General features: G+C 40.3%; 1 protein-coding gene across 2 annotated transcripts in view; it reads right to left on the bottom strand.

Moving 5' to 3' along the window:
- The window catches only part of CDH20 (cadherin 20), a 691,588-nt gene that overhangs the window by 150,830 nt on the left and 514,569 nt on the right, over positions 1–26,189 (bottom strand). The window lies entirely within an intron of this gene.

Raw genomic sequence — 26,189 nt, 5'->3', positions numbered from 1 at the left:
GGCATTGCACTCAAGTTACTCTGTCAAAACACTCAGAACATCTTTTATAACATTAGGTCTCAAGCTGCTCTGTTTAAAGACCCTCTTCCTCGATTTGCCTTTCTCTCTTATCCTCCTTCCATCTGGCTCCCATAGGCAATTACAGCAACGTTTATTTGTGATTTGGGAACTCTATGACAATACATTTTGTAGCAGCTTTCTACCCTAAATTTATGGTAGCTAGTGAACAGCTGCACGTCTCCAACAAAACATCATGTATACAATTTTCTTTTCCTTTCAATCCTTAAGCATTCAACGGAGCTATAAAAAACAGAGCATACTAAAGTACAAGTAGGTAAAGCTTTGTTTGTTCGATGAAAAGAATCAACACCAGACCCCAAAATGAGAGTGTTAACAGCTACAAAATTATATATAAACAATATGATAAAATTACTAATGCAAGAAATAAAAACCTTAATCATCTATCCATCAACATAATGTCTCAATGTTTTTTTTCTGTACTGGTACTAAAGAAATCCAATGTGGTTGGTTTACTAAAGGAACAAAGATTGTTAATTTTGCAAAGTGTATTTTGACATTGCAAAGTGAATGCCCCTTTAATTTTAGTGAGTGAGGTAAAACTGCATTTACCTCAATATTGTAAAAGCTCGCTGTCCTGTAGTTCATGCAAAGCTGCATACATACAGTCTACAACCCTTTACATAGTTCTTGTTTTTTGTTTTCCTGTCAGATTTATATGCCGAACTAGCATTGATTCACTGTACTCTTAATTCAACAGAAATATGTTCTCTGATAACTTGATATGTTGTATTGCCATAAAAAAATAATAATTATAAAAAAATATTGTAAAAGCATTTTTTTTTTACATTTCCCTTGCTCATGATTAGGCACTCAGAGTGTTGAGTGTATTTACTAAACTATATGAACATACAATATGCAAAGTGGACATTCACCTAGCTAAATGAACAGCCTGTAACCCTTTAGTAAAGAACCTTAAGGGCTCCATTGACATTTTCTGGCCTTTAAACATAAAAAATATATTACAGGCATTTAAAGATTACGGGCAGCACAGTGGCTAGGTGGCTAGCACTTCCTTCTAGCAGCCCTGGGGTTGCCGGTTTCTAATCCAAACCCTGACACTACTATGGAGTTTGCATGTTCTCCCTGTGCCTGCGGGGTTTTTTTCCGGATACTCCGGTTTCCTTCCACACTCCAAAGACATGCTGGTAGGTTAATTGGATCCTGTTAAAATTGGTCCTAGTATGTGTATGTATGTCTTTTAGGCACCTAAGATTGTAAGCTCCTTGATGGTAGGGACTGATATTAATGTGCAATATACATGTGAAGCACTGCGTGAATTGAAGGCGCTATATATAAGTACCTGTGATAATAATTATGTTTTGTGAGGCAATGCTTATAACAGATGATATGCCCTTCAGCATCTGTGGGTGCTTCAAGAAGGGAGCCCAGAAAAATGGACATCCATCTTGATATACTGGTGCCCAGTGTTGAATGGCACTGAGTTCTTGCACATCAATAGTGGCTTTGGAGGTGGTGGCGTTAAGGCAAAGGACATATACAGTATGCAACATACCAGCCTCTCCATAAATTGCAACCCCCTTTTGGCTCCTTTGGCCCCCTTGCTAGTTCAACACAGCACATTATATGCTTAAAAATAGACAAACACGTTGGGAATTTGTATTAACATTTTTCTACATTCTAAACAATTCTAATCGTTCTTGTTTAATGCTTTCTTTTAAATGGACCCCATTACTCTTTCACAGCATCCAAGTATATTGTGGCAAAGTTCAACTGAAAGGATGCTTGGACATATTCACCATTATGTTCATACAAATGAAGCAGTGTTTGGACAACATATAATAGCACAGAACTTGGCTTTCAGTGCAGTGACTTTAAAAATGACCTACTGCATGGAGCTATTCCTTTGATTTAAATGGGCAATCAATTTATTTGCATGTGACAGTGCTGGGATGGGGAATGCATTGTACTGTGAATCTTATCTATTAGTGACTTCTTGTACAGTTCAGCTAGTGAGTTCCCACCCACACGCTGAGTCTTCCTTATACATAGACCTATTGTGGCTGTAGCTCCAAGAGCCCATTCATGACCCCCATATGTCTGAACTGTGTGCTTTATATCAGTGAAGCAGGAAGAGTGCTATAAACAGCAGCCTCCAATTCTAGATCTCTAGTAATTCAAACAGGTAATGTTTACCTTATAATATACTCCTAAAACCAGCTTCCACTACTGACTGTTTTCATGTGTTCCTCTATATATGCTATATGATTTTTATGGCCTTACATGTAAACTTTTTTTATTTAATAAGTGCAAACTTAGCTGACAACTGATTTAATCCACATTATATATTGTTCTACTTCCTTCCTATTGATTAATTTGTGGTGCCTTACAAGAACATAAATGTGTACATTAAGATATTCATTTTTAAAGTGATACTTAAGTCTCATTTTTTTTTGGTTTAAAAATAACAAACATGTTATACTTACCTTCCTTGTGCAGTGGTTTTGCACAGAGCAACCCAGATCCTCCTCTTCTGGGTTGCTTCTGGCCCCTCCCTCCTGCCGAATGCCCCACAGCAAGCAGCTTGCTCTGGGAGCATGTGAGTTGAGCCGCTGCTCTGTGTGTTCATTCAGACAAGGAGCCACGGCACAGCCCCACCCCCTCTCTCTCCTTACTGGCTCACTGACTTTGATTGACAGCAGTGGGCGCCGATGGCTGTCTTAGCCAATCAGGAGAGAGAGTCCCAGACAGCTGAGTCTCTTGTGCAACATCGCTGGATCGAGATGGGCTCAGGTAAGTACTAAGGGGCTGAGGGGGCCTGCTGAACACAGAAGGTTTTTTATCTTAATGCATAGAATGCATTAAGTTAAAAAAAAAACTTTTGCCTTTAGAACCACTTTAATGTGTATGTCAGGGTAGGAAAAAATACACATTACATCCATGCAATACATTCTGCAATGTTTTTCATACTGTCTCTGCTGCACTGAAAGCTAAAGCAGTGGGGTCAATTTACTAAAACTGGAGAGTGCAAGATCTGGTGCAGCTGCGTATGGTAGCCAATCAGCTTTTAACTTCAGCTTGTTCAATTAAGCTTTGACATAGAAAGCTTAGTTTCTATGCAGCTGCACCAGATTTTGCACTCTCCAGTTTTAGTAAGTCAAGCCCATAGATGTCAGCCTTGTCCAATTACCTTTGTGGACTACAGAACACTCTCCCCTATTTGATGAAAATGTAGAAAGGGAGAAAGACTTCTGTAGTTCAACTATGAAGTATGTAGCCTAGAATGACAGTGCTGCTTCTCCACTGATACAGTGCAGTGAGTAAGCGTTGCCCTCCTAGGACAGGGACAGTGTTACCAGCAGGATCACCAGGTGAAAACAAAGTATAGAAGCCTAAAAAAAGAAAACAAATACATTTATTACATCTAAGGACTGGTAAGTAGTGTAGTGCAGTGTAGGTTTTCTAGGATTGCAGATAAAATTTCCCTATATTATTTTTGCTAGCTGGCTGGTAAGTGTACTAGAAAATAAAAAACAGTTTGTTTGCTTTGTGCCAAGCCCATACATGTGCACCTTTCTCTAAAAGCTAGTTATAAGTTGGGGTGGTTGACATTTTAGTTTAAAATGTTCATGCATCTATTTTAAAATGTTAATAATATGCAAAGTCAACTTTTCAGCTGTAGTAGGACAAGGTAAAAATCCTTGTCAATTCATGTTTTGCTGTCTGTATCCCTTTGGGAAGGCGTTCCTTCACTTCCAGTCCACGTGTAACATGACGTGATAGGAAATGTCTACAAAGTGAGGGTTGTATAGATTATATAATAACAAAGACCGCACACACACTCTCTCAAAATTTTGTCCAGCTTTCAACCACTGCTGTCCTTTCACCATGATACACATAAGTGGAGGGATGCGTGCAAATCTAGGGTGACGTACATTGAGATGTTCTGGGAAATAAAAGTTAACATGGATGGAGTTTAAACTTGCTGGTATCTACCAAGAAGCTGTAATATACTTATAGTGTAGATGATTAAACTATCAAATTAGAGATTTGGTTGGTCCGGTATACATTTTTTTGGAGGGGCAATTTTCCTTATAATGTTTCACAAAAACATTTTTGAAACACAATTCGGAAAATGTATGTTATACAATCCAACCAGGTGAAACAGTGAGATTGCATTGGTTTTGCATTGGCAGATAGCTGACATAAGCAAAGGTGGCACATAGTAGTTGAATGTTCACATTGACTAGTAAAGCTGTATTCACTAAACTTATCCATTCATGTGCAAAGGAGAATTGTGTTTCATTATTTAAAATACCCCTGCACATGAATGGGATAATTGAACATACTCTTCCTTTAGTAAATCATCCCCACAGAGATAATTCATGAAATCAATATCAAATTACACTGTTCTAGTTACATGTAATTAACAAGGAATAATTAACTGGTTGTTTGTGTTGGTTGCATTTGGGAAAAAAGTCACACTTAAGTAAATCCAATGCACGTCTAATAAAAGTTGACAGGCAATACCACAGGCGTTATACATTTTGCTGGGCTCATTGTTATTCACTTAAAGACAATGACGTGATATTCAGGACAAGATCTAAAAAAAACCCCAAAACTTGCTTTTGTTGTGCAAATTTGGCCAGTGGATATAGATAATAATGGTGTGGATTAGTTTATTGTACAATGTTTTAAAAAACTGAGAACATGTTCTGGTGTTCATTGAACCCTTGACCTTATCTGGAGGGCTGAATAGAACATATTATTCCTCCCAACACAATGTGGTGTTTATAGTAAACCAGTGGGTGTTGAGGTCTGGCTATTTCTTTATAGGTATTTCTTTATGAAATTTGGAGAAACAAAAAAAAAAAAAATCACTTGGATCAAAAACTTTGCACTTTTTAAGAGTCTGATTTTCAACACCCATAGCTTGATATACACCACAGGAAAATTAGTAAGGGCAAAGTAAACTAAAAAATAGAATCACGTGCATTCGTTGTTGTGTTTAACAGTAAAAAAGTAGGAAAACTAGTAACAGTCAAGCAAAAATGCATAGAGTGTCTTTATGACAGTAAATAACAATGAAAAAAGATTTTTAAAACATTTGGAAAACTAGTAAGAGCAAATGAAAAAGAGAATGTGTTAATGTGCATTTGGTGGGTACATTTTGCAAACTGCATGTTCAGGCTGCAAAGTAAATATTAGTGGATAGTAAGAGATTACTGTCAAAAAAAAAAAAAAAAAAAATATTAGTGGATAAGGTAAAGCTGTAATTGCTTTAAAGTGGAGTTCCACCCAAAAATAGAACTTCTGCATTAAGTGATGGTGACCCCCTGACATGCCACATTTGGCATGTAATTTTTTGGGGGGTGAGGCGGATACCCTCTTTTTAGAGGAATTCAGCTCCCACTCCCCCTCCCAGGCTCCGCTGCGCCGGAAGGAAGTTTACCTCTCCCCCCTCCCTCCCTGCAATCTTCTGGGACCTGTGACAGGTCCCAGAAGATTGCCCGGCTATTCACAGCACGCAGCCCGGCTCGCGCATGCACAGTGCATGCCTGGCTGTGAAGCCACAGCTGGGCACCCATAGTTACAATGCCGGCACAACAGAGAGGAGGGGGAGAGGAGCGGGGCTTCATTCGCCCGCATCGCTGGACCGTGGGACAGGTTAGTGTCCAATTATTAAAAGTCAGCAGATAAACTTTTTGGAGCTGCTGACTTTTAAATGTGTGGAACTCCGCTTTAAATACCCAATCAATTATAAGTGAAATTAAACAAAAAACAAGATTTTTTCCTAGCACACAATTAAGTGATCAAAACAAATACAGACTCCAACTATTCACTAAAATTCAATTTGAAAACTGAACATTCACTTTGCTATGGTAGCAGGCAGGGGCATTGCTAGGTCTACAAAAGATCTGGGGCTAGAGCCCATAGCAGCAAAGTAAAGAAAATCATACGCTTGGGCGGGCACACACATGTATATAATATAGGTGGATGTATATATATATATATATATATATATATATATATATATATATATATATATCATTATATATTATCATTACATCAGGGTCCCCAGGGAGCCTCCCCCTTACATCGGGGGTCACCAGAGAGCTTGTCACATTACCTGCCACAAGATGCAGATGGTCACTTGCCACGTCACCTACTACCAGATGCAGATTGTTACATACAGAGAGGCTAGGGTATATAGAAGAGATGCTGGGTATATACAGAGATGCTGGGTGTATACAGAGAGGCTGGGTATACAGAGTTTGGCCCCCCTCCTGCCCCCCACAGCTTTCTGGGACACATCTTAGGTCCCAGAAGACTGCGGGAGCATTCACAAAAGCACAGTGTGGCTCATGATTGCGCAGTAGAAAACTGTCTGTGAAGATGGAAGGCTTCACTGCCGGTTTCCCTTACCTAAGATGCCGGCGCCTGCACAGGAAGCCGATTGAAGAATCAGCTCGAGTGAGGACATCTCTAGACCCCTAGACAGGTAAGTGTCCATATATTAAAAGTCAGCAGTTACAGTAGTTGTAGCTGCAGACTTTTAAATTTTTTGGGGGGAGACTGGAGTTTTTCTTTAAGATAGCACTTTACACTGAAAAAAGAGCGTGATATCACGATTGAAATGGTAACATAATTCCTGGCAGATCAACTCAAGCTGTCTTGGCCTGGGACCCTTGGTAATGCCATAAACGGGCAAATTGGATGTTTTTTTCCCAAATGTCTGTAGGCATGTTAACTTATGTGTATAATCAAAACTTTTTTTTTCATTAGCTTTGAAAAGAGTGGCAAAAGTTGTTTTTTTTTTTTTTTTTTTTATGCTGTCTGTGTATTGTTGGGGAGATTTGGAGATTTTCTTTCAAAATGTAAGAGGGAATTAAAAAAATCTTCCAAAGGGAGAGGAATTGTACTCCTTGATCACTGGAACAAATGCACCCATTGGAAGATTTACACTCACCTCTTGTACTGGTGACAACATAAAGAATTTGGATTTCCTCTTGCTTTCTGTCTCAGTAACAATGATCACCAGTACAAATAGAGAAAGCGAATCTCCCCAACAAAAACAGACAGAAACGTAAACTTCACAGAGGCACTAACTCTTCCTCCTCTATAAAAAGCTAAAATGTTTTGCCTTTACATACAATTTAAGAAGTATACTGTGATAATGGATACAAATATTGAGTACTGAAACAAAAATATAATGCTTTAAATTATACTCAACACCTAGGAGCTCCAGATATGTATTCTGATTTTAGCTACACTACCCAAGAATCAATGATCTGGCACAAACTTGCAGCCAATGCTGTCTGAACAGCCTGAAAACCTTTGCTGCATGTTTGTACTAGATCATTGACTTACTAATTCTGTCTTTGTTCAACCTTTTTACCCTGGAGGAACCCAAGTCTCAAGGACCTCCCCGTTCTACACAGCAAAATTATTTTTAGAAATAATCTTAAAATTAGAACAAAACAAGCTAGAATGTGAATGTAGATATTACAAATTGTAGTGTCCAGTCTCTTTACAATGGTGGTTGGTTCAAGAGCTGCCAACTCAAATCTACGGCCACTAACAGAAGGCTCCCCTTACACTTGGGACCAGTGGTAAGAAACATGCTTCTTACAGTACAATTCAAAGGAAGGAATGCCCCATTACAACTGCTGGTAAGTGTAAAGAATGCCATCTTCACAGTCAACTAAAAAATAATTGGTGTCAGTGGTTACTTATATAAGAGGAAAAGCTTCACTGGTCCCATGCCACTGGCTCAGTGCTACTAACAGCTGGATACGTTCCAGGGTTCCATGTGTGCACTAAAAAGGAGCCCTGGAACTTTCAACTTTAATACTGGTCATGCATCCTACTAGAAATAATCATAGGTTTGATTGTTACGAACGGTCTTTTGGTTAAAATTAATCATTTAACACAGTAAAGAAAGACTTAGATTTGGTCAATTAGGTTAGATTTTACATCACACTCTTTTAGTGTGGTGTGTGTTTTGCTGCACAAAGTTTATTCCTCCATGTGTAAGTGCACTGCTAAAGATTAGATTGAAAAAAAAAAAAAATAGGATTATGCATGCAAATGTAAAAAAATAAGGAAATTACATTATATTGCCCTTATATTATTATAGGCTTTCATTTGCAAAATTATGCAACTGAGACTTATGTATGCATTATTCTTTTAGAATTCGGTATCTAAATGTCTATTTTCCTATGTGAAAGAGCAGGTTCCCTGATCAGCTGTGCATTTTGTAGTTATTATTACTCTCATGCCTATATACTGTATTTTCCTTCTATTAAATTCATAACTTCCATTATGCTTACATATTTTTATAAGGTTTCAAATTATACTGGTTTTGTTAAATAAAATGGCCATACTTACCATTCACTTTCATCTATCATTTTACTCTCATCTTGTCACTCTGTCATCTTGTTTTAAAGCATTCTTCTCAGTTTCCATTTTTTCAAAAAGTGAGGCCAGATTTAAACTACAGATAGTGGTACCTCTGTATGTGGGTAGGTGCAGCATGGTGCAGCGGCAGAAAACACACAGGGTCCCAGTGCAGAGAAACAGAATTATATTGTAATTGAAGTTTGGCAATACAGAACAGGTCCAGCGGGAAGGCCACATGACCAGGAGAACTCACAGCATATAACAGTTATGTGTCAGTAGAAGCAGGCCTCAGGTGTGTCGACAGCATATATCTCGAAAGGGGGAAAGCAGCCTGGCCAGTCTATGCCCAAGTGAGGAGGCTTCCAGAAGAATGGCATGCCCTTGTGCTTTCCTTACTCCTCTGGAACCTCTCCCTGACACTATGCACTTTCCCTGCCAGATGAGTAACCTGTCCCTACTTTACCACATGCAAAACGCCTGCCAAACCTGGGAGCCAGGGTCTTAAATAGACTCTGCCTGACCCAAGATGGCTGCCAAAATCACATGTGCTGCCAGCCCCTAATCAGATGCTACCTCTCTGTGATCGATGAAACCATAGCAGAACAAGGTTCCACTCAACTCCCTCCTCTACCTGCATTGCTGCTGCAAATAAGCACCACTTGCAGTGGAGAAAATAGATTGTACCTGCCTACAACCCCCCCATCCGCTTTACACAGTAAAGAACAACATGAACCAAAATAAACATGGTTAAGGCAAGGACAATAACATTTCAAACAACATAATCAGAGTACTTTGCAGGAAGCTGCCCGCAGTTAGACTGCATGGCGCGGCAGGTTTAAGTGTCTTCTGTGAAGTCACATTTTACATAGTCATCTTCTGTTGGTGGTTCTGGAGCCTCGGGTAGATGAGGGTCATTAGGACCAATCACACCTCCCTCACCCAGGCTCAAGGCTGACTTCTCGGAAGAGTCTAGACAGTCAGTTGGGCCCACGGGGGCTTCTGGTCTGTCCACAGACACTGCACTGGGGCTTCCTTCTTCTGAGTCTGCAGGAGCTGGAGGATCTAGAATGAGAGGTTCTGGTGGAGACCGGTTCCGGTGGAGATATCTCTTGATAGGGTTGGGACTCTCCCAGGTCATGTCATATACTGGAGTTGGGGGAAAGGGCTGCTTCTCAGCCTGATAGGGGTGTGCTTCCACTTAGGATCCAATTTACTGCCTGCTTCACTTTTGGTATTCTTCACCAACACCCAGTTTTTCGCAAGTGTTTGATATGGTTCTCAAAGGTTTTGGAGAGAATGAAAATGATGATATCGTCCAAGTAGACTAACACAGTCTCAAAGTTGAAATCTCCCAGACATCTCTTCATCAAGTGCTGGAACGTGCTGGGGGCATTACCCGTAGGGCATGAGATTTATTTCAAACATTTCCATAAGTATGATAATGGCAGTCTTTTCACAGTCTTGGTCTCTCACTGGGACTTGCCAATAACCATCTTCTGGGATTGCTTGGTATCGGCATAGACTGTCAGAAGGCTCATGCAGATAGCAGAGGAATGAGAGAGGAGACATAAATCATACTAGGTGCTTTGGATAGAGTCAATAGCATACTATAGAAGGATATGCTATGGTGGCAGGGGCACACCATCCTTCTGGAAGCCTCCTCACTTGGGTACAGACTGGCTAGGCTGCATTCCACCCCTCAAGACAGATGCTGTCGGCACACCTTAGGCCTACTTCTACTGACACACTGCTGTTATATGCTGTTAGTTCTCCGTGTTGATTTGCCTTCCACTGGGCCTGTTCTGTACTGCCGAATGTCAGTTATAATATAATTCTGTTTCTCTCTACTGGGACTCGCTTGCCAAGTCAAGGGTGGAGAAATACTTGGCTTGGCCCAGTGCCACGAGTGACTCCTCCAACTGGGGTAATGGGTATGCATCCCAGTGTCCACAGGCATTTAGTTTGCGGTAGTCCACACAAAATCGCAGACTTCACTGGTGCAGTGTGGTACGAAGGGAGAAAACACTCAGAGTCCCAGGGCAGAGAAACAGAATTATATTGTAACTGAAGTTTGGCCATACAGAACAGATGCCGCAGGACGGCAACCTGACTGGGAGAACTCACAGCATATAACAGCTGTGTGTAAGTAGAAGTAGGCCTCAGGTGTGCCAACAGCATCTGTCTCGAGGGGTGGAATGCAGCCTAGCCAGTCTGTACCCAAGTGAGGAGGCTTCCAGAAGGATGGCATGTCCGGCACTTTCCCTACTCTCCTTGATGCCGCGCACTTTAACTGCTAGATGGATAACTTGTCCCTACTCTAACCACACGTAAAATGCATGCCAAACCCCGCAGCTAGGTTTTTAAATAGACTATGCCTGACCCAAGACTGCATAAAAATATTGAAATTTACATGTAAGGCCACTCTGTGGTTTAGGGCTTTAGGCTTAAAGGTATGTGCAATCACCTCTAACACTGGCACTTTAGACTTCAGACTGGTAGATAGTTTATAAAGACTTGGGAACTCACCAGTTTTCTTTCAGCAAATTATAATAAATTAGTTTAGGTCCAGATATTACCCACTGTGTGTGCTCTCCCTCTTTATGTACAACAAGCCGCTTTTACAACATATTTGCAATGAATTCATGAAATATTTTAAGATAAAGAAGTGAAGAAAAAAGGGTGTAGCTTTTAATGTGTGTATGCTTATACAGAGAAACTGTTAAAAAAATAATTTAACAAGGGACACTCTAGCTCCCCTTAGGTGGTCGTTCCTCAAACTCATAACTGCATGAAGCCCAATTATTTTAAAATCTTTATTTCTATTGAAACAATAGACTCTCCACTGTTCTGAAAACAATTAACTGTGAATAGAGACTAATATTTTGACAGCCATACAGTAGCAACTCTCAAGTTTTCAGCTTGCGTTTTCTCAAGTCTAACAAATTTAACTGAGAAAAAAAGCAAAAAACTAATTATAAGGCACTTTTAATGACGCAGACATATACAATACTTAAAGTGGAAGTTCACCCTAATACTAAAGTCTCTAAATCTACTGGCATCCACAATCTTAGCCCTGTAAAGAAGAAATCGCTATACATACCTTTTCTGAAGCTGACCCGGTCCGGTCTCCAGCAGCAGAAGCTCTGTGCAGGACACAGCTGACAACAGCTGTGAAATGCCTGGGAATTGACATCACCCATAGAGTTACTATGGGGCTTCCTTTGTCGGCTGCTTCCTCTGCACCCGCCTCCACAGCGAAGCTGCCACTGACAGCTCAGCGTGCGACCAGACCGGATCGGCTTCAGAAAAGGTATGTACTGTATAGCGATTTCTTCTTTACAGGGCTAGATAGGGTAGTCTTAGATTGTGGATGCCATTAGATGTAGAGATTTTAGTTGTAGGGTGGATTCTACTTTAAGTATTATTAAGATCCTAAGGTTTATCAACATCTCCATTTAATGGTGTGTGTGTGCCTTTTGCTTCAAACTGTCACCTTTTTTAGCCAAGACTGGTATGAATTGGTATCAAAGTATTGGTCTGGTAAGGAACATATCCATCTGATAGTTCAGATGTAGTTAGGATACTTTTTGTGGTTACCTAGGTTAAGGGTAGCTAATGATTAAAGTGAAATGGTAATAGTTTTGGGTCAAATTTATTACGTTTTTATACATTTGAAACTCATGTTTTACATCTATATTTACAATATGTCTCACTCCCTCATTTCAGGTGGGCTGATTTGCTAAAAGATAATGGGATTGGTTTAAAATGTAATAAAGGCAAATAGGCTGTTCACTTTGCCACTGAGCTTAGTAGATGTGTTGATGGTTCACTTTGCAAAAAATACCATACCACATGCCAGGAAAAAAATAAAAATAAAAAAACAGCATTTTTAATTGTACGTGTTTGGATGATAGAAGTTAACTGAGCTTTATTCACTAAGCTCTGGGGCAAATTCTTTTGCAAAATGCAACGTCCCTTGCAAAGCAACAGCCTTTTTGTCTTTAGTAAATCAGTACCAAGGCTGAATTATTTAACAGTTCCTGTAGCTATGGAGGTAAGTTATGGTTTGTTCTAAAGTCCATTTGCAGTTTGTTAAGAATAGGTAAACATTTGAGTGTCTGTAACCTGGCCAACAAATTCATTGTGAGCTCCTTCTACAAGCTCAAAAATGTAATGTAAAATATTCATATGCAGTATGCAATATTTTATATTTTTTCGACTTGTAATACAAAATACATTTTATTTTATTTTTTTTCTGAAAGATGTACAAAACTATTTTTTTGATGTACAAAACTACTTTGTTGTGTTTCAAAGCAGAATTTCAAAACATTTGGATAAAACAGCTCAGGAGGAAGCACAGATATCCATGCAATTTTATGTTTGTTTGCAACAATGCTGGAGCATTCTGTATTCAGTGTCTAAGCTACTTATAATGTGACTTGTCATTTAAGGAATATAGATGTAAATGGACCAGTTACCGGTTCATTATCCAATAGAAATCAAGTGGCAGATGTAATTTCTTTCACGCTGAAAGATGAACTTTTTAGTCTCCTGTGTTATGTGGTTAACATGATTGCCATAATTTTTGCAAAAAATGTCTAAGGCAATGTCAGAAGCAATATAGTTATTATGCGTGAATGTCTTTTAAAACTTACAAAGGCAAGGACTCAAAGGGTTTGAAATACAAATAAGGACCACATTCAAAAAAGACATTGTACTATACATTAACATTCTATTAGTGTATTTAAAAATAGATGCAATTAAACATGTCCTACAGCTTCAGGCCTTATTTTACTGCGGTTGCACCCATTCTGATGATTTCCTATATTTTTAAGAGCAAATTGCTTTAAACATTACTTGAATTGTTATAGAGAACTATATAATAATTAAAGACTTTGGATATTAAAGTGGTTGTAAACCCTCACATTTCCCCAGGGAAGTGAATGGACTCAGGTGATACACAGAGATAAAATACATCCCCCTACATAAGTTGTACATGTATATCTGCTGTCTTCTCTTCACTACAGCCATTCAAAGTGCTGAATTGTAAAGCTTGTCAGAAAGTTAAAAAAAAAGGGGGTGGAAAGCTAAAAGTGCAGTCTGCAGAGCTCAGTGAGGAGAGCTCTCGCAGCTGATTGGAGAGAAAGGACACATCACCTTCACACAGCACACAGGAACAGAGCTGAGGCTATCAATCAGCTGGAGGCCCCTCCCCTGTCACCATGTTTCTCTTGTTGTCAGGAAAACTTGTCAGAAGTGATTCATGCTTATTGCAAAGCAGCAGACAGAAATTACATTTAGTAATCTGGTATTGAGACAAGTTGTCAGAAAAAAAAGTAGTTTAAAAAATATAGCAGTTAGCAGGGGCCAGACTGTTGCCATTGGGAGTAGAAAAGGTCCCCACGTCAGCAAGATGAATTGTGCCCTATTGTTGATGTTAGTGGGAGGAATTGTGCATCATCATTGGTCCCAATTGTTGGTGTCTTTGGGAGGAATTGTGCTCCATTGTTGATGTCATTGGGAGAAATTGTGCCCCATTGTTGGTCCCAATTGTTGGTGTCTTTGGGAGAAATTGTGCCCCCATTGTTGATGTCAGTGGGAGGAATTGTGCTCCATTGTTGGTCCCAATTGTTGGTGTCTTTGGGAGGAATTGTGCCCCCATTGTTGATGTCAGTGGGAGGAATTGTGCTCCATTGTTGGTCCCAATTTTTGGTGTCTTTGGGAGGAATTGTGCCCTCATTGTTGATATCATTGGGAGGAATTGTGCCCCATCGTTGATGTCATTGGGCCCAATTGTTGGTGTCATTGGGAGGAATTGTGCCCCATCTTTGGTATTACGAGGGAGGAATTATGACCCAACGACCAGATAAAAGCAAGCAGTGGGCTGCTGAACCTTTAAAGGATTGTTCTATAGAAGAATGCTACAAAAGTGAACATAAACACTAGGCTTTTACATAGTGTTTACATCAGGAGTGTAGTGATGTCACTGCACTTCCTGTCAGTATGTAGTCTTGGATTCCAGCTTCTCCCCACAGCAGATCACTGCTATAGTGATCTATTGCTGGGTGATTGCATATTAGAAGTGATCTGCTGATACACAGCTTCACTAACGGATCTGGGATCTGTCTTTACTGTCACTGGAAAAATGAAATGAAAATAGGGCACACCAGCCTACTGCATTATCCCAGATGTATTTATTTTGTATATAAAAAATAAAACTGCTCACAAGCATGGAGATGGAAATACGCTTATACAGGCCACTATTCCGTGGCTATACAGTCCTGGAATCAACAATATCCAGATCGGATGGAAGACCTTGCAGGGGCCCATTGTCTGACGCGTTTCGGAGGATTATCTTTTTTCCCAGAGCCTGAGGCTCTAATGTTATCTTGTTATGCTAACAATTTATGCAAACTATTTTTTTCTCATGTGCCCACCGCAATGTATCATCGAAATGGTATTAAAGCTCTCCTAGTAAGTAAAATGCATATGATCACGTTGGGCTTTACCATTCTGCTAAGAGTGTGGGCAGGCGGAGCAGGGGTGTAGTTTTTTGTCACGTCCTCCATGTTTTCCCATTACATAACTAATGTCACACTAATGTTATTTCATTTTAATAAGTAGCCTTTGTTGAGAAAATGCATTTTATTTTAATTCTGTGCTACAGTATATGTCCCCATTAATAAAGAAGAAAACAAAAATATATGTATTGAGACTCAATACCGAATAAAAGCTTTATCTGTCTTGAAAAAAAAGAATGTATAATACATTAGACCTTAAAGATATAATGTGCAGAACTAAAACATTGCTGACACATTGCTTACCATTTTAATGTTCTTTTCTGATAACTACAGTGTGAAAAAATCCTAAATAGTTCTGTTTATGAAGGGGCTGGGAGGGTGGGGAATTTACCCTGTCTTTACTGTGACCGAATAAGCAAAGTTTGTGGTGCTCCTCAAGCCAATGGGGACCGCTTCCCCGGATCCAGTGGAAGACAGGGTGTCGGCGTATCCATGCACCGCTCCAGAATGTTAACCCTGATGAATAGAAATATCGCTGCTCTCTCAATCAGCCAATCAGAAAACAGAATGCAGCCTCAGCCTATGTGTCTCCGCCAAAAAACACGCCCCCTGATGTGTATTTCTCCACCCACCTGGGCTTAGTCATAGGTGGGGGGGGAATGCTTCAGAGGGGGTGTTTTTGGTGGAGACATGTAGGCTGGGGGCGCCTCTTATTTTCTGTCTATATGAGCTGATCAGGAGAGCAGTGATTCTTCTCATTATGAGTTAACCCGTCTGTACTGTGCTAGAAGATCTCATTATCAGTTGGAAAACTGAATTAAAACACTGTCTGTCCCAACAAACAGTTAACATTTAAAGTGGTTTTAAAGACTAAACACTAAACATTTTTTACCTTAACCACTTGCCGACCTGCTCATGCAGATATACTGTGGCAGGTCAGCTCTCCTGCCCAAACTGGCGTACCTGTACGTCAGTCCGTAAGAGCAGGATAGCGGGCAGCCCGCGATCGCAGCGAGGAGAGGCAGAACGGGGAACTGCCCAAGTAAACAAGGCATTTTCCTGTTCTTCCTAGTGACATGACAGGGATCTACTGCTCCAAGTGATTGGGAGCAGTGATCTCTGTCATGTTTCAGTAAGCCCACCCCCTACAGTTAGAACACGCTGAGGGAACACACTTAACCCCTTGATCACCCCCTAATGTTAACCCCTTCCCTGCCAGTGTCATTTTTACATTGATCAGTGCATTTTTATAGCACTGATCAATGTAATAATGTCACTGGCCCCCAAAAAGTGTCATTCGGGGTCAGATTTGTCCGCCGCAATGTCGCAGTCCCGCTAAAAATCAAAGCTCGCCGCCAAAACAAAAATAAAAAATAAAAGGCCCTAAATCTATCCCGTAGTTTGTAGATGCGATTACTTTTGCGCAAACTAATCAATATACGCCTATTGTGATTTTTTTTTACCAAAAAATGTAGAAGAATATATTGGCCTAAACTGATAAATACCTTTGTTTTTTATTTTTTATTTTTGGATGTGTATTATAGCAGAAAGTAAAAAAAAAATAGTTTTTTTTCTAAATTGTTGGTCTTTTTTTCGTTTTTAGCGCAAAAATTAAAATCCGCATAGATGATCAAATACCACCAAAAGAAAGCTCTATTTATGGGAAAAAAGGACGTTAATTTTTTTGGGGTACAGAGTCGCATGACTGCGCAATTGTCAGTTAAAGCAATGCAGTGCTGTATAGCAAAAAATTGCCTGCTCGCTTCAACGCTCACATACGCCAGGGAGATCGTGGCCGCAAAAAGGCCCCCTCCAAAAGGAGGTGATAATCAGGGACACTGGTGCTGGGTGACAGCCACAAAATAGGCACCTGTGTCGAGATGTGGGGATGTACAAGGTAACTGAATGTAAAGAGTACTTAAATAAGTATTAATTAATACTTTAATTAGAGTTTGGATAAGCTATAACACTAGGTTCCATACTCACATATCGGTTGATATATAGCCTACCTACTACTACTATTCACATCGCCTTAACCCAGGTACTTGCCAATCTATAGAAAAAAACACAGAGTTGGTCCTACCAGGATCTTTATCCATGTGATGACACACTTTAACAAGTAACTTTGAAAAAGGAAGAGGGTAACTAACAAAGCCCAAAGTACCTTAGTTCACCGATCCGGGATAGAGGGATTCAGTCATTTCTGACCGCAGTTGCTCTCTTAGCCACTGGGGGCATCAGCTGTGTGATGCCATGGTTGGTATAGCCAAAGGCCCCCTTGAAAAGGAGGTGATAATCAGGGACACTGGTGCTGGGTGACAGCCACAAAATAGGCACCTGTGTCGAGATGTGGGGATGTACAAGGTAACTGAATGTAAAGAGTACTTAAATAAGTATTAATTAATACTTTAATTAGAGTTTGGATAAGCTATAACACTAGGTTCCATACTCACATATCGGTTGATATATAGCCTACCTACTACTACTATTCACATCGCCTTAACCCAGGTACTTGCCAATCTATAGAAAAAAACACAGAGTTGGTCCTACCAGGATCTTTATCCATGTGATGACACACTTTAACAAGTAACTTTGAAAAAGGAAGAGGGTAACTAACAAAGCCCAAAGTACCTTAGTTCACCGATCCGGGATAGAGGGATTCAGTCATTTCTGACCGCAGTTGCTCTCTTAGCCACTGGGGGCATCAGCTGTGTGATGCCATGGTTGGTATAGCCAAGATGTGTGGCCACCCAAGCCATTGGGGTTGTGGCCTACTCCCCCAGGTCATACTGACCTGGCACAGATGGAACACGCATCCACCTGTGTATCCTAGGTTCACCGTGGCTGCCGCAGTGCGGCAGGCACTAGGACGGCGCATCTGGTACTCTAGTGTGCATGCTTTCGCTGGTGCATGCGCGGTGCACCAGCGGCCGGGCTGAGTGACGTCAGACGCCAGTCTGACTGAGCTCAGTTGGGGTGTACAAATAGCGAGGATAGGACACCATTCCCCAGGCACTCTGAGGGAAGTGGATGTCCATTATACCCCGTGGAACAGCAAATAGGCAGCCCCATACTCAGGACCCAGAACCACCGCAATTCCAGGTACTTCACCATGCACCATGCTCTGGTATTAGCTAAGCAGCCACTTTGGCTCCAGTGTGTATATATTCTCCCTGTCCTCACAGCATCGTGGTCTCCTCTGCCCTCTTGGAAAGTGGATGTAAAAGCTTGCCGGTGTAGGATGTGTGCATACACTACTATGACTGAATCCCTCTATCCCCGATCAGTGAACTAAGGTACTTTGGGCTTTGTTAGTTACCCTCTTCCTTTCTCAGTCAAAGTTACTTGTTAAAGTGTGTCATCACATGGTTAAAGACCCTGGTAGGACTAACTCTATGTTTTTTTACATAGATTGGCAAGTACGTGGGTTAAGGTAATGTGAACAGTAGTGGCTATATATAAACAGATATGTGAGTATAGGACCTAGTGTTATAGCTTATCCAAACTCTAATTGAAGTATTTATTAATACTTATTTAAATACTCTTTACATTAAGTTACCTTGTACATCCCCACATCCTGACACATGTGCCTATTTTGTGGCAGTCACCCAGCACCAGTGTCCCCGGTTATCACCTCCTTTTGGAGGGGGGCTTTTTGGGGTTTTTTTTGGTCACGATCTCCCTGGTGAAGGTGAGCGTTAAAACTCTTTGTTCAAGCACTATATTATTGGTGAGTTCATGTATAGTTTTGTATACACATGCACACTTGTACCATAATACTTATAATTTGTACTGTATTCTAATTAAAGTTTGTCTTTCTAACTAGAAATATTGAAGCTCCTGAAGAATTGACGGTTCATGTCTCAAAACATGTAGAGCGAGCAATTTTGTTTAATCTATGAGGATTTCGGGAACAACCAAGAGGAATACATACACCTCAGTGTGAGCATTTTCTCAGTATTGCCCCACAGGAAGTATATGACTCAAGTATATCCTCCAGGACAAACCACTGTGTCCCATATCTTTTTATAATCAATGTGTTGTATATGTATGAATTTTATGCAAACTATTAAAATTTGTTATTATTTTTATACGTGCCTACAAAGTTCATTATTCCCAAATTTCAGCCTTTATAGATTTTGTAGGATGTGGCACATTTATACCAAAGGTGTTTGATTGCCACCTGTGGGCAATGCAATCAATTGCGTTTTATGGCTTGTGGCTTGTTTTGTACTGTTACTCTAGATTGGGAGTGTGGACAGGCTGCTGTTCCGGCACCTGGAGAATTCACAGTAAAGGAGAGGCTTTGGTCTGTAGAAGGGTGCTTCCCAGCTTGGAATGCTTAACAGAATGTTCCAGAATTGTCACACTATCATATACACACCAGGTGAAAATTACAAGCAGCTATACCAACACTCAATGCTTATGCATAGTCTATTATCAGAGTAGCAATGATGCACAGCCTGTGCTGGAATAAGTACATGTAGACAGGAAGTGGCTGAAAATGCAGGAGGGGATCAGCAGTACAATAATTTTCATTGAGCCGGTGCCACTTGGACACTACAAATTTTCTGTTAGTGGTATACATTGAAACAAAGTTTGGAAAACAATATTTAACATTAACCCTCATACAGAGTTGTATTCATCTCTCAGCCTAAACTTTGCAGTATTTTACAGCCAAATTGTAAAATATCACTGATATTTAAGTAATTTCAGGAACCATTGACAGTATTAGCATTAACTTATAAACATACAGTCAGAACCCTGTAAAATCAATGCAACAAATGTAGACCAGTAGATAATTACAAGGGCCCTGCATGTGATAGCATATATTATTAAAAAGCCGTAGTTCACAAGAACTGCTGTCTTAGCATCTGTATGTCATTTGACAGTGGTGACAAGTACAGAGAACCAGGCAATCTGCTGATCAATAATATTTAGCATTTTTCTTTTTTTGTCGCATCATCTCGCCTGAATACATTTTCAGCTCTTGATGCTCTGGCTTACCTGCTGACACCAAGCCTCACATCTCGGTATGGTGCATCCTGTGCTATTGCTGACTGTGGTAAAAGCAATCAATTGTGCTTTAAAATGTTTAAAACAGTATTGTGCTGTTGAATTCTATTTCATAATTTACTCTATAGCATGATACAAAAAAGTTAAAGCTCGTAGTTGGCGTCATTTATCAATGTGTGCCTATCTGTGTTGCCCCATGGCAATCAGTCAGATTCCAACTTGTATTGGAAAATCACAGTTGGAGAGTGAACAACTAAATATAATCAGTGGTTATGTACAGCAATTATTAAGCACAAGACGATATGTGTGTTTTTACCATATAACGTTTGTACATAAATTAATTTGCAATTGTTGTGTTTACACCTCTGTCTTGTAAGATGCCTCTATTTACTGCTGTTACATGTGCAATAGGGAAGCCCTGCTAGAACCCACCCCTGGGGGTTCTAAGAGGTCCTTTACATGTTTTGTTACACATTTACTAATTTTGTTAGTAGTTGAACAGCTATTTTTTTTTAGTAGTTGAACAGTAGGACATAGGACTTCCTTTTTCTGTTGGTATACCCCAAGGCTCCATCTTGGGCCCCTTCTATTCTCTCTCTATATCACTTCCCTGGGCCAGTTGATAATCTTCCGTGGCTTCCAATACCACCTCTATGTGGACAACACCCAGATCTATCTCTCCACTCCTCAACTTACGCCCTCAATCTCCTCACATATCACAAACTTACTGAGCAGCATATGAGTATGAATGTCACACCACTTCCTCAATCTTTCTAAAACTGAGCTTGTAATATTTCCTCTTACCGGATCCCCCCCCCAAATGACTTTACCATTGAGATCAACGGCACAACCATTGATCCCTTCACACATGCCAAGGAGGTACTGGGTGTAATCCTAGACTCTGACCTCTCCATCAGCCCCCACATCCAATCACTGGCTAAATCTTGCTGCCTTAACCTCCGCAACATTTCCAGAATTTGCCCCTTCCTGACTTAGGACACCACTAAACAACTTACTGTATTAACATCTTGGTTATTTCCCACCTTGACTACTGCAACTCTCTCCTCACTGGCCTACCTTTACACAGGCTATTCCCCCTTCAGTCTATTATGAATGCTGCTGCTAGAATAAAGCCTCGTACACACGATCGGATTTTCCGCAGAAAAAACCTTGGACTTTTGTCTGAAGGTGTGTGCCTGGATTTTGTCTTGCATACAAACGCAAAGGATTTGTCGGCCAACAAACACAAACGTACTGACGTACTACGTGGTTTTTCAGCTCTTTAGCGCCAGCCTTTGGACTCCTTCTGCTAATTTCGTGTTAGTAGAAGTCTGGTGAATATTGATTCACGCTTTTCATTTCACACATTTAATTTCGTGCTTTTCAGTTTGCGCTTTGCATTTCGTACTTTTCAGTTCGTTTTTGAACAGCCGTTCGTCAACCAGACATGTTGCGGAATCGGAGGAGATAACGTGTTATTTATTATTGGCCTTGGAGTTATTGCTTTGACCCAAGTCCAGTCAAGGTACAGGAGGAGGTGGAGTTCTTCGACCAAAAATTGGTTGCTTTATTAATCGTGACCAATTATGTCATATGCCATTGCTGCGGGAACTCCAGGAGAATAATCCAGATGATTTTCGGAATTATCTCCGGATGACGGACCCCTGCTTTCACCAACTCCTGGCATTGTTGACTCCCTATATTAAGAAGCAGGACGCATGCTTGAGGCTTTTATTTTATTTTTTGGTTGAATAATAATGATTTGATTTGGTTATTTTCTATATTTTTGGATGCATTGAATGCACTTTTTGGTTAAGTTCTATTGGCAGAAGCATGTCAAATTTATTTTTCTTTTTTTTAATGCGCAATAAAAAAAAATGTGTAGAATAATACTTGGCTATGTGTTTTACTTGACAGTTAGGGAGTAGGCAGTTACATTTAAAAAAATACAATGTAAAATTGACAAGGGACACCAACAGTTGTATCTTTGATCTTAAAAACTATGGGATAATGGTGTTGTGGTAACTTGCCCAAGACTGCCCACTAGAAAAAAAAGCCTTTGAAAATTTGTTTGCAATAACTCCATCAGCATCACCAGCAAAGCAGCTTCATTATTATCCCATTAAAGAAGAAGAGAATGTGCGCTGCATTTCGAGATTTCATAATTTGCCACGTCACAAATGTTAATTCTCAAAACGCTAGTTTACACGGCCGACCGCTTCTGGCTCGTCCTTGCTTCTGAGCATGCATGTTTGTACTTTTTGTCCTACGGACTTGTGTACACACGCTCGGAAAATCCGACAACGGACATTTGTCCGCGAAAATGTTAAAACCTGCTATCCAACATTTGTCCGTGGAAAATCCAACAACAATTGTCCGATGGAGCATACAAACGGTCGGATTTTCCGCCAACAGCCTGTCATCACAAATTTCCCGTCGGAAAATCCGATCGTGTGTACGAGGCTTTACACACCTTACTAACTGATCCGTGAATGCTGCTCCTCTCTGCCAGTCCCTTCACTAGATTCCCCTACCCCACTGTATAAAATTCATAACCACAACATACAAGGCCATCCACAACATTGCCTCCAGCTACATCAACAACCTCATCTGCAGATATTGCCCAAATCGTCTTATCTGCTCCAGTATCACCAGCAAAGCAGCTTCATTATTATCCCAATAAAGAAGAAGAGAATTGTGCGCTGCATTTCGAGATCTCATAATCTGCCACATCACAAATGTTAATTCTTCATTACGAACGCTAGTTTACAAGGCCGACCACTTCTGGCTCATCCTTGCTTCTGAGCATGCATGTTTGTACTTTTTGTCCGACAGACTTGTGTACACACGCTTGGAAAATCCGACAACAGGCATTTGTCCGCGAAAATGCTAAAACCTGCTATCCAACATTTGTCCGTGGAAAATCCGACAACAATTGCCGATGGAGCATACAAACAGTCGGATTTTCCGCCAACAGCCTGTCATCACACATTTCCCGTCGGAAAATCCGATCGTGTGTATGAGGCTTTACACACCTTACTAATTGATCCGTGACTGCTGCTCCTCTCTGCCAGTCACTGGATTCCCCTACCCCCACTGTATAAAATTCATAACCACAAAATACAAGGCCATCCACAATAGTGCCTCCAGCTACATCAACAACCTCATCTGCAGATATCGTCCAAATTGTCCTCTCTGCTCCTCCCAAGACCTCCTGCTCTCTATCTCCCTTGTTACCTCCTCCCATGCTCGCCTCCAGGACTTGTCCAAAGCCTCTCCTATCCTCTGGAACTCCCTGCTGCAGGATGTCTGGTCAGCCCCTACCCTGTATGCATTTAGGCGATCCCTGAAAACTCACTTGTTCAGGAAGGCCTACCCACCTCCACCTAAGAACTGTACTCGAGTCACCTCCATCAGATCATCCCCGCAGCTATTACCTTTTGCACCACCTCCCCCTCCCTTTAGACTGTAAGCTTCATGAGCAGGGCCCTTCTATTCCTACCGCATTGAACTTTATTGTAATTGTACTGTTCCCCCTTTACATTGTAAAGCGCTGCACTAATAGTTGGCGCTATATAAATCCTGTATAATAATAATAAATAATAATACAAATATGGGAAGAAGCTCCTTGCATCAACAAAACCTCTGGTATTTGCATTCATACTGCTGTCCAGTAATATACTGTAAATACCTAAAGAACGATTTTAGCACAATATAAACCCCACTCAGGAGGCATCAACAATTGAAGCGTGCCAAACACTATTCAATAGAGATACAATACCAAAGTGTACCATCTACACTTTGTCATCATTCATAAAGCAAGTACAGAACAGGCCTCTTAAAACTTTTTTTTTCTTTTTTCAATTGTATTTTTTCAAGAGAGAATGAGAATTTTTCAAAAACAATACAAACATCAGAAAAAATGTCGTAACATATGACATAGCAAATATAGTACAGCACTATTACGAATAAGGGAAGAATTGTCATATTGATGTACATAAACAAAAATGATATGGAAAATATCATAAACCTTATCAGGGTAGTAACCCATAGAGCAGGCTTACAAAAAAAAAAAAATTAAACCATCACATAAAGCAAATTATGGCTCAAGGGGTATATCTGTGAAAGGGTTACTGAATGTGTCAGTAAAAGAAGAGAAATCACCTCAGAAAACTGTATAATCGGGGGAGAGGGTTACACCATGGTAGAAAAGAGGGGTGTGAAATAGAAAATGAACGTATTATATTGCAATACAAAAAGGTAGGTAAAGAAACAGTAATTAATTGGACATATGGGATACTGATTCTGGATTGAGCTCAGAGTTTTCCCAAAGATCCCAAATTTGTAAAAATTGGGTTAGAGAGTCATGAACCACAGAAGTGAGATATTCCATTCTACGGATATGGGTTAAAGCTTGTAGCATTTGAGATAGTGTGGGGGGAGACATGGATAACCATTCTAAGGGAATAACTCGTTTAGCTGCTAACAGAATAAAGGAGCTCAGTTTCCAGATGTGCTTGGAGATACCAGGGATAGGCAGACCTAGAAGAAAATGAAGTGAGTCCAAGGGAAGTGATAGTCCAAGTAAAGTTTGAATGAAAGAGTGAACAGAGGACCAAAATGGTTGGATACTAGGACATTCCCAAAATATGTGAAAATGTGAGCCCACAGCACCATGGCACCTTCAGCACCACCGAGAAACCTCAGAATTTTACCTGTGAAAGACCTCTGGAGTTCTATACCAAAATAACAAAATCCTATAGGCAGTCTCTTTCTGTTCCACACATCAGGAGGCTATAAATATAGAGTCCTATATTTTTTGCCATTGTGGGAGAGTAATAGACCTCTGCAGAATTTGGGACCATTTGTTCATATAAGAATAGGACGTATTATGTAGTGGATGGGCGTTGTGAAGGTATTGGTAAATGGACAATATAAGATGAGTCTGATTGGGGCCTTGGGCACATAATAGTTCAAATGGAGTGTGTTTCTCCAGAGTTATAGTAGAGGATTTGGAAGAGAAGTAGTGTTTGAACTGGAGGTATGTATAAAAAAGCTGCTTAGGGATCTGGAATTTATGTTGTAACTCAGCAAAAGAATAAAGTCTATGGGTAAGTGGGTGCACTAAATTTCGGAGTTGGAAAATACCGGCTTGTGACCAAGGGTACATCCGGCTATAGGACAAGCTATCAGAAATTTCCGGATTGAAAAGCACGTTCAATAGGGGCGTACAAGGAGAAGAGAGAGAGAAATAATGTAAGCTTTTCTTCCATATAGAAAGAGTAACCATTGGGTTCAAACATAAGCTTCTCAGATGAGTAATGGATGTATCTAAGGTTGACCATAGCATAGCACAGGGATGAACCGGGCAAGTGACGCTCATTTAGATCTCGAACTATCTGCTAGATGCCATTCTATTTGACCCTGAAACAATCGCTCTAAGGTGAGTAGCATAGTAATATTTAATGAGATCCGGGCCCCCAAACCTCCTTGAGAGCGGGGAGTGAGCACCACTGAGCTAGCTATACGGTGTGATTTGCTGTGCCAAATAAAATTAAGCCAAGATAAGACTTCTAACTTCCTTACTTCACCTATGTGATCTTAGGCCCCTGATCTCTCCATCTTAAATAGCTGCTTTTGCCCTTCTTACACTGCCTTACTGAGGAAGAAAAGGAAGTAGTGATACTATTCCTCATTTAAAATAGAACCAAAGGCAAAACTTTTATGATTTTTTTAATTTTATTTTGTATATAGTAAAGGAATGGTTATAACCCCATATCCATTTTTTTCATTTGTGTTCCATTTCCTTTTACTTCCTGCTTCATAGCCAAAACAGTAAGCGAGAGGGAATCCCTCAAAAGTAAGGCAATTCAAGGTAGTCACCAAGGTCAACAGAACTAGTGTCCCAATTGGAAGATATCCTTTCTCTCTGCTCAGAATTGGGGAATTTCTTTCACTTTTACTCTCAGTGATAACAGTAAACAAGATAAATAAGGAGGTTGAATCTCCTAAACAGCGGCACAAACAGAAATAAGAACCTGACAGGTGTTCTAATCCCTTTCCACTGAAAGTAAACAAAGTTTTTCCTTACGTTATACTTTCAGATTAATGTACAGTGACTTACGCGTAAATCCTTTATACCACTATGGCTGACCTTTGTCTGTATGAAAACCACTTAGCTCATGGCTTATTAAAACAACGTATTTTTCT

This window comes from Aquarana catesbeiana, linkage group LG05 (genome assembly GCF_042186555.1).
Source record: "Aquarana catesbeiana isolate 2022-GZ linkage group LG05, ASM4218655v1, whole genome shotgun sequence".
In the NCBI taxonomy this organism is placed as follows: Eukaryota; Metazoa; Chordata; class Amphibia; order Anura; family Ranidae; genus Aquarana; species Aquarana catesbeiana.
This window is presented reverse-complemented; position numbering and strand designations above follow the sequence as displayed.